A 9575-nucleotide genomic window follows, 5' to 3' on the forward strand; every position below is an offset into this window, starting at 1 on the left:
TACGGACACACACAAACACGCACCGCGTGTGTCTGCAACTCTCATCAAACACGCACGGCGTAACTCTCATCAGTGTAGTCTCCTCCATGGTGCGAGACAGACAGGGAGAGCAGTTCAGCATGGTGGGGAGTAGATGGTCAGACAGCCAGGCCGTTCTGTCTGTCTGTCTGTCTACACTCTACAGTAAATCACTGAAACTGATGCTTTTAACCCTCACATACAGTTGAAGTCAGAAGTTTACATACACCTTAGGCAAATACATTTAAACTCAGTTTATCACAATTCCTGACATTTAATAATTTTAAATTACCCTGTCTTAGGTCAGTTAGGATCACTACTTTATTTTAAGAATGTGAAATGTCAGAATAATAGTAGAGAGAGTGATTTATTTCAGCTTTTATTTCTTTCATCACATTCCCGGGTCAGAAGTTTACATACACTCAATTAGTATTTGGTAGCATTGCCTTTAAATTGTTTAACTTGGGTCTAATGTTTTGGGTAGCCTTCCACAAGTTTCCCACAATAAGTTGGGGGAATTTTGGCCCATTCCTCCTGACAGAGCTGGTGTAACTGAGTCAGGTTTGTAGGCCTCCTTGCTCACACACTCTTTTTCAGTCTGCCCACAATTTTTCTATAGGATTGAGGTCAGGGCTTTGTGATGGCCACTCCGATACCTTGACTTTGTTGTCCTTAAGCAAATTTGCCACAACTTTGGAAGTATGCTTGGGGTCATTGTCCATTTGGAAGACCCATTTGCAACCAAGCTTTAACTTCCTGACTGATGTCTTGAGATGTTGCTTCAATATATCCACATAATTTTCCTACCTCATGATGCCATCTATTTTGTGAAGTGCACCAGTCCCTCCTGCAGCAAAGCAAGCTTCACGGTTGGGATGGTGTTCTATGGCTTGCAAGCCTCCCCTTTTTTCCTCCAGACATAATGATGGTCATTATGGCCAAACAGTTCTATTTTTGTTTCATCAGACCAGAGGTCATTTCTCCAAAATGTGCGATCTTTGTCCCCGTGTGCAGTTGAAAACCGTAGTCTGGCTTTTTATGGCGGTTTTGGAGCAGTGGCTTCTTCCTTGCTGAGCGGCCTTTTAGATTATGTTGATATAGGACTTGTTTTACTGTGGCTATAGATACATTTGTACCTGTTTCCTCCAGCATATTCTCAAGGTCCTTTGCTGTTATTCTGGGATTGATTTGCACGTTAATCTCTAGGAGACAGAACGCGTCTCCTTCCTGAGCGGTATGACGGCTGCGTGGTCCCATGGTGTTGATACTTGCACACTATTGTCTGTACAGATGAACGTGGTACATTCATGCATTTGGAAATTGCTTTCAAGGATGAAACGGACTTGTGGAGGTCTAAAAAAAAAAAATCTGAAGTCTTCGGCTGATTTCTTTTGATTTTCCCATGATGTCAAGCAAAGAGGCACTGAGTTTGAAGGTAGGCCTTGAAATACATCCACAGGTACACCTCCAATTGACTCAAATGATGTCAATTAGCCTATCAGAAGCTTCTAAAGCCATGACATAATTTTCATCATTTTCTGGAATTTCCCAAGCTGTTTAAAGGCACAGTCAACTTAGTGTATGTGAACTTCTGACACACTGGAATTGTGATACAGTGAATTATAAGTGAAATAATCTGTCTGTAAACGATTGTTGGAATAATTACCTATATCAAGCACAAAGTAGATGTCCGACTTGCCAAAACTATTGTTTCTTAAAAATAAATTTGTGGAGTGGTTGAAAAACGAGTGTCAACTGTATACAGTTAGCCTCAATTATGGGCTGATGGGGACATCAGCAAACCAACAGGGCAACATATAATAAATTATAAGAAGCTCTGATAACATTTCATCCCACTTACCATAGCTGATGTTGTGCCAGCTTGTCAGAGCAGGTTGACTGGCTAACCAATGGTTGACTGGAGTGATGGACTGTCATGATGAATTATCTTCCTACGGTAAGGGAGAAAAGGAGGAATAGATTTGGAGAGGGTCAATTATACAGTAGATAGAGGAAAAGAGGTGGAAATGAGGGATGGAGAGGGGGAGACAGATAGATGTTAAAAAGTGGGGCCAGATATACCTCTACCAAAGTCTTTCTTTGTCCTGCACATTTCCGTTGGAGTCCCTCCAAGACAGAGACAGAGAGAGATTGAGCGAGGGAAGAAGAAAGGAGGGTAAGAAAAAAACAGTCTGTCATTATTAACACACAGCAAGATATAGGGGAGACAGACTGGCAGACAGAATAACACACCACACACACAGGCAAAAGAAGGCAGACAAGGACACGTACACACACACACACTCATGGATCCCAACATTGTCCAGCATGTCTTGTGCGTCTCATTGATAAACCAGTGTCAAGGGAGCATATTAGGTTGGCTGACATTTATCCAGAGAATGTAACGTGTAACAAAGAATTTAGCACGCCAACATGTAATATATTTTCAGTCCATGTCACCATCTAGTGGCAGTTTATGGTCATCACAAGCAGAAAAAGAAAGTTAGGAGTCTGTTAATTGTTTTTATTAGCAGTAGTTAAATTGAGCCAGAGCTTCCCAGAACCTGGCTCCTGCACCTTACAGGTCCCAAAGAGGAGTAGGATAGAAAGTAGGATAAAAGACTTAGCCCTAGCCGTAAAATGGTAATACATTGTATTTACAGCCATAATTCAGCTAGCCCTAACCCTTCCCAGTTAACAACAAACATTCCCATAACTTTAGAGAACATTCCCTTAAGTCTCATAAGTCAACTAACGTTTTTATAGGAATGTGCTTGGAATATTTCCAAGAAAACCTTCCCTTAATTTCAAATAGAATGTCTCATAATTTAACATATTCATGTTCTAGAACTTCTCATAATTTCACATATAGACAAGTTTTATGTTGCAAGAATATTCATGTGTCCAGTTTTCTGTGGGTTAGGACAATATTCCATTAACGTCCCACCAAACATACACAGCACATTGTTGCCATGTTCTCAGAACATAAGATATTAATGTTCTAGACACGTTTCATGGGACGTTGCGAGAACATTTGTGTCCCCAAAAACATTAATTAGACATCACATTACTCTTGCCAAGCCAAGCCAGTTTTGTCTGTTGGCAAGGGATACTCACATACAGTGTTTTCAACTTACATATTTGACACACATGATTACATTGAGCAGGTTCATTTATAAAGAAATGATTATTCAACATGTTCTCACTCGGCAAGCGGTACCGGAGCGCCAAGTCTAGGATCAAAAGGCTCCTTAACAGCTTCTACCCCCAAGCCATAGGTCTGCTGAACAATTTATCAAATGACCCCCGGACTATTTGACCCCATTGACCCCCCGCCCCCTTCTGCTACTCGCTGTTTATTATCTATGCATAGTCACTTTACCCCTACCTACATGTACAAAATTACTTGACTAACCTGTACCCCCGCACATTGACTCGGTACCGGTACCCCCTGTATATAGCCTCGTTAATTTTATTGTGTTACTTTTTATTTGACTATTCTTACTTTAGTTTATTTTGTAAATATTTTCTTATCTCTATTTCTTGAACTGCATTGTTGGTTAAAGGCTTGTAAGTAAGCATTTCACAGGAAGGTCTACACCTGTTGTATTTGGAGCATGTGACAAATCTAATCTAATTTTATTTTATTTTATTCTAATTCGAGTTCTACAGCACTCTGATCTTCCTGCTATGCCATCATGTCAATGTCCTGTATCAGGTATTTAATCTGACTATTCTCTCATCATTGATTTTATTTGCATATTTCAGCAATTTAAGGGCTTTCCGTATAGTTGTCTAACATTGGTGGGCATATTAACCTGTTTCAAAGATACTCCTGAATCACAATGATCAATAAAATATTTTCTTGAGTGTAATTTTAACAGAGCTGAGATTTACTTTAAAGTGCATTCACCTTGTTGCTTACACCTATCAAGTTTATTTCAAATCTACACAAGTGCCAAAGGAGAAGGGATTAGGGTTTATTCTGGACAGGGCCTAACTATACTAGCTCAATAAGAAAATGCCCTAGAGATATTCCTTATTGGGGCAGTGGTTAAGGTATTTGCCCTTGGTGCTGGTGGCCTAGACTTGGTAGACCTGCTAGGGGAGTCACCCTACTCTATAGGTCTTCACGGATCCACCTGTGTCCCATGGTCTGGGCCGGTTCAGACTGACTTGTCTGGAAGTGCCCGTACAGATCCCAACGCGACTGCTGCAGTATAGAGCGAGAGTGATACATTGTATAATTTAAGCTGCTGCTCTTGCTTTTCATGACAGTGGAGCGTGGCGTGTGTAGCTTGTTGTTGTTGTTGGCCTATCATAAGTCATCAAAGCGGCAATAGGCTACAGTCATAGAGTCTCCACGTGTGGCAAAAGTTAAGAGATATCTAATCAATGGAAGATGGAATTAAAATGACGGAATTAAATGTTAAAGGAGGAGGATAGGCTACAACGACCAAAAGTCAATAGGTAGGCTGCTACTTAATATTCTGAATGGAGTTGTTGTTATTGTAACTGTAGGAAGCGAAAGCGCATGCACTGCAGCCTCAATTAGCCTAGCTAGCTAACGTTAGCTAGCTTAACTAGCTTCTCCCGGTTTGATGCAATCAAGACAGGTACGACGTCATCATATTTGATGATAAATAACCTAGCTATGGCAGCTCTTAATCTATATCTATAATCTATAGCAGGAGTTGGCTTGGTTGGTGGCTATCTCTCATCTCTCGCTCTTCCCTGCTCCCCCCTCCCTCTTCCCTCCTCCCTCTTCCCTGTTCCCCACTGCCTCTTCCCTGCTCCCCCCTCCCTCTTCCCTGCTTCCCCCTCCCTCTTCCCTGCTCCCCCCTCCCTCTTCCCTGCTCCCCCCTCCCTCTTCCCTGCTCCCCACTGCCTCTTCCCTGCTCCCCCCTCCCTCTTCCCTGCTCCCCCCTCCCTCTTCCCTGCTCCCCACTCCCTCTTCCCTGCTCCCCCCTCCCTCTTCCCTGCTCCCCACTGCCTCTTCCCTGCTCCCCCCTCCCTCTTCCCTGCTCCCCACTGCCTCTTCCCTGCTCCCCACTGCCTCTTCCCTGCTCCCCCCTCCCTCTTCCCTGCTCCCAGTGTCACTCGCTCACAGTACGACCCTTTCACCGCCTGCTAGAGCGGTACCTCTCTCAACCTCCTCCTGCACTTTATCATCTCCGCTTAATAAAGTAGCTTAAAAAATGTATTTTCTGCTGCTTCCCTCACTCGGATTGGATCGGGTCTGGATCCGACCAGGTCTATATGGAACGGGACTAGTTGTCCTCGGGCCTGTTCCGAACGGGTCTCAATATTTAAAACAAATAATTATTCACATCGGGTCGAGGTGGGAAAGTTGGACCTGTGAAGACATCTAGTGTGAGTATCTCTAACCTTGCCAACAGACAAAGAGCTTTGAATGGATCAGTGGTTCACCAATCAGGGCTTTGATTGCCTTGGCAACAGCAACACGGTGTGATGTGTAATTTCTATTTAAAAACATTTGAACGTTTCTTTGCGGCTTCAGGTGACGTCCTGACAACTGATTGACAGAAATGTTCCTGCAACGTTCCCATGAAACTTGTCAATAACATTAATATCTTACATTCGGAGAAGATGGCAACCATGTTCTGTGTATGCTTGGTGGGATGTTGATATAATATTCTCATAACCCTCAAACTGGACACAGAAATGTTCTTGTAAAACATTAAGGTTGTATATTCTGAGAACATTGTAACCATGTTCTAGATAAGTTCTGCTTGTCATTAACATACCCGACTTTAACACAAACACATGATAAAAGTTTCTCAAAAGACTTTTGCTAACAAGGATAGAATGTTCCCGTAACTAACGGAAAACTGGACACTCAAATATTGGGGGAACATTACGGTTAACATTACAAAAACGTTTTCTTACCCTAGAAATTGTTAGCTGGGTAGCTTTATGTTCACACCAAGGTTCAATCTTACCCCAACCTGTTGATAAGTAATCTATGGATTTTGGGGATTTAATTGTCTTGAGCATTAATAAGAATTTTGACTTATCCCAGAACCATGGTTACAATGCAATGACTGAATAGATTCTACTGATGAAGCACAGATTTGTAACTGACCTCCTATCATTCATAATGAAACAGGGTCCTATTCATCAGTGCACACTGTAGCAAAACCTTTCACAATGGAAAAGAAAAACAAGTATTTCTTACTGGAAAAGTGAATACGACCCAGCATTTGGGGTTCTGTTTCTTCTATGAGTTTCATGACAGACTGCTATGGCCAAAATAGCCAGGAGAGGGCACTAAATATACACCTTTCGTTGCAGTTCCAATGGCACAATTACGCTGATTCATTCTGATGTACTGAGGAAAAAATAGATACCTGTAAGGGATGCTTTTAATCAGCATTTTATCGCTGTAGGATTTTTTCATAAATTTCATAAATTGGGGTTTAATTGATCCTGGTCAGCCAGTCGACTGCCTGCCCCTCTCCCAGCCTCTAGTTGTCTCGATGGAAGTTCCATCAACTTATAGTGAATCTTTATTTTCATTTCAACAACCTTCTGCTTGTGATGTGCTAAACGCCTTGGGCAATGATGTAAAAACAAAAATCCACTTGGACTGATTTGCTTGATCCTTTCTTTCTGCAGCTTTCTGCTCCTCTGATTGCAGAATCTTTAATACATATTTTTAACCATACAGTGGGGCAAAAAAGTATTTAGTCAGCCACCAATTGTGCAAATTCTCCCACTTAAAAAGATGAGAGAGGCCTGTAATTTTCATCATAGGTACACTTAAACTATGACAGACAAAATTAGGGAAAAAATCCAGAAAATCACATTGTAGGATTTTTTATGAATTTATTTGCAAATTATGGTGGAAAATACGTATTTGGTCAATAACAAAAGTTTATCTCAATACTTTGTTATATACCCTTTGTTGGCAATGACAGAGGTCAAACGTTTTCTGTAAGTCTTCACAAGGTTTTCACACACTGTTGCTGGTATTTTGGCCCATTCCTCCATGCAGATCTCCTCTAGAGCAGTGATGTTTTGGGGCTGTTGCTGGGCAACACGGACTTTCAACTCCCTCTAAAGATTTTCTATGGGGTTGAGATCTGGAGACTGGCTAGGCCACTCCAGGACCTTGAAAGGCTTCTTACGAAGCCACTCCTTCGTTGCCCGGGCGGTGTGTTTGGGATCATTGTCATGCTGAAAGACCCAGACACGTTTCATCTTCAATGCCCTTGCTGATGGAAGGAGGTTTTCACTCAAAATCTCACGATACATGGCCCCATTCATTCTTTCCTTTACACAGATCAGTCGTCCTGGTCCCTTTGCAGAAAAACAGCCCCAAAGCATGATGTTTCCACCCCCATGCTTCACAGTAGGTATGGTGTTCTTTGGATGCAACTCTTTGCATTCTTTGTCCTCCAAACACGACGAGCTGAGTTTTTACCAAAAAGTTATATTTTGGTTTCATCTGTCCATATGACAATCTTCTTCTGGATCATCCAAATGCTCTCTAGCAAACTTCAGATGGGCCTGGACATGTACTGGCTTAAGCAGGGGGACACGTCTGGCACTGCAGAATTTGAGTCCCTGGCGGCGTAGTGTGTTACTGATTGTAGGCTTTGTTACTTTGGTCCCAGCTCTCAGCAGGTCATTCACTAGGTCCCCCCGTGTGGTTCTGGGATTTTTGCTCACCGTTCTTGTGATCATTTTGACCCCACGGGGTGAGATCTTGCGTGGAGCCCCAGATTGAGGGAGATAATCAGTGGTCTTGTATGTCTTCCATTTACTAATAATTGCTCCCACAGTGGATTTCTTCAAACTAAGCTGCTTACCTATTGCAGATTCAGTCTTCCCAGCCTGGTGCAGGTCTACAATTTTGTTTCTGGTGTCCTTTGACAGCTCTTTGGTCTTGGCCATAGTGGAGTTTGGAGTGTGACTGTTTGAGGTTGTGGACAGGTGTCTTTTAAACTGATAACAAGTTCAAACAGGTGCCATTAATAGAGGTAACGAGTGGAGGACAGAGGAGCCTCTTAAAGAAGTTACAGGTCTGTGAGAGCCAGAAATCGTAGGTGTGTAGGTGACCGAAATTGTAGAAATTTGTAGGTGACCAAATACTTATTTTCCACCATAATTTGCAAATAAATTCATTAAAAATCCTACAATGTGATATTCTGGATTTTTTTTCTCCATTTTGTCTGTCATAGTTGAAGTGTACATATGATGAAAATTACAGGCCTCTCTCATCTTTTTAAGTGGGAGAACTTGCACAATTGGTGGCTGACTAAATATTTTTTGCCCCACTGTATAATTGTTTCTCGTACCATCCACAGGGTCTGGAAGGTGGCCCATGTACTCCCCTTTCAAAAATGTGGTGACCCATGTGACTTAAATAATTATCGCCCCATTTGCAAACTCTCTTCCCTAGCAACAATTTGAAAATCCTTTGTAAATACTCAACTTAGATCTATTTTAACTAGAAAATGTATACTAAATGTACACCAGTCAGGTTTCAGACCAGGTCATAACACCATCTCTGCTACTTCTTTGGTTTAAAATGAAACACTGTGCAACCCTTTTTATTGACCCGTTTAAAACATTCAACACTCCGGACCACTCAATACTTATTCAGAGGCTTTCATCAATTGGTATAGTCCAGGCTGCATGTAGTCTGTTTGAAAAGTATTTAAAGGACAACACACAGTGTGTGTTTACTGGTGTTGAATTGGGTTTTCTGGACGTAACAAAAGGTGTCCCACAGGGATTGATACTTGGTCCGGTTCCTTTCACTATTTACATGAACAATATTGGTTTATCTGTAAAATATTACTTTCACCTGTATGCAGATGACAATGTGGTGTATGCTATTGCCCCCACAGGTGACCAGGCTCTGTCAGAGATTCAATCTGCCTTTATTGCTCTGCAGAAAGCCTTTGTTGAACTGAAATTGGTACTTAATGCAGGTAAAACCAAGTATATGTTATTTTCCAAATCACTCCCTCAAAATGTGATCATTTATGCATATACAGTATGTGCTTTGGATGATGCCCTCATTGGCCATGTCCCTGCTTATAAATATCTGGTCCTCTGGATTGACAAAAGCTAGCTTTCAAAAAGCATGTTGATGAGTAAGTTAAGAAATTAAGAATTAAAATAGCCTTCTTCTATAGGAACAGGTTATGTCTTTAGTTAAATAGCAGAAAACAAGTAATTCAGTCAACATTCATTCCGGTTATTTACTATGGCGATATCGTCTATATGAATGCAGCTGTCACTGTTTGAAGCCATTGTGCGCAGTTTATCATAGCGCATTGCGCTTTATTACGAGCGGAAGGTTCAGTTGACATCATTGCATTTTGTATCAGAAAGTAGGCTGGCCCTCTTTGAAGTCTCGTATATCGATGCATTGCACTCTTTTTGTTTATAAAGCCCTCGTGCATAAACTTCCACCATAACTTACCTCATTGTTAACCTTCAGACGAATACATTTCCAGACCTGGACTAAGGGATGGCTAACCCTGGAGATCCCTTCAATCTCCACCAAGTTAGGTAAATCT

Source organism: Oncorhynchus clarkii, chromosome 6, assembly GCF_045791955.1.
Source record: "Oncorhynchus clarkii lewisi isolate Uvic-CL-2024 chromosome 6, UVic_Ocla_1.0, whole genome shotgun sequence".
Lineage (NCBI taxonomy): Eukaryota > Metazoa > Chordata > Actinopteri > Salmoniformes > Salmonidae > Oncorhynchus > Oncorhynchus clarkii.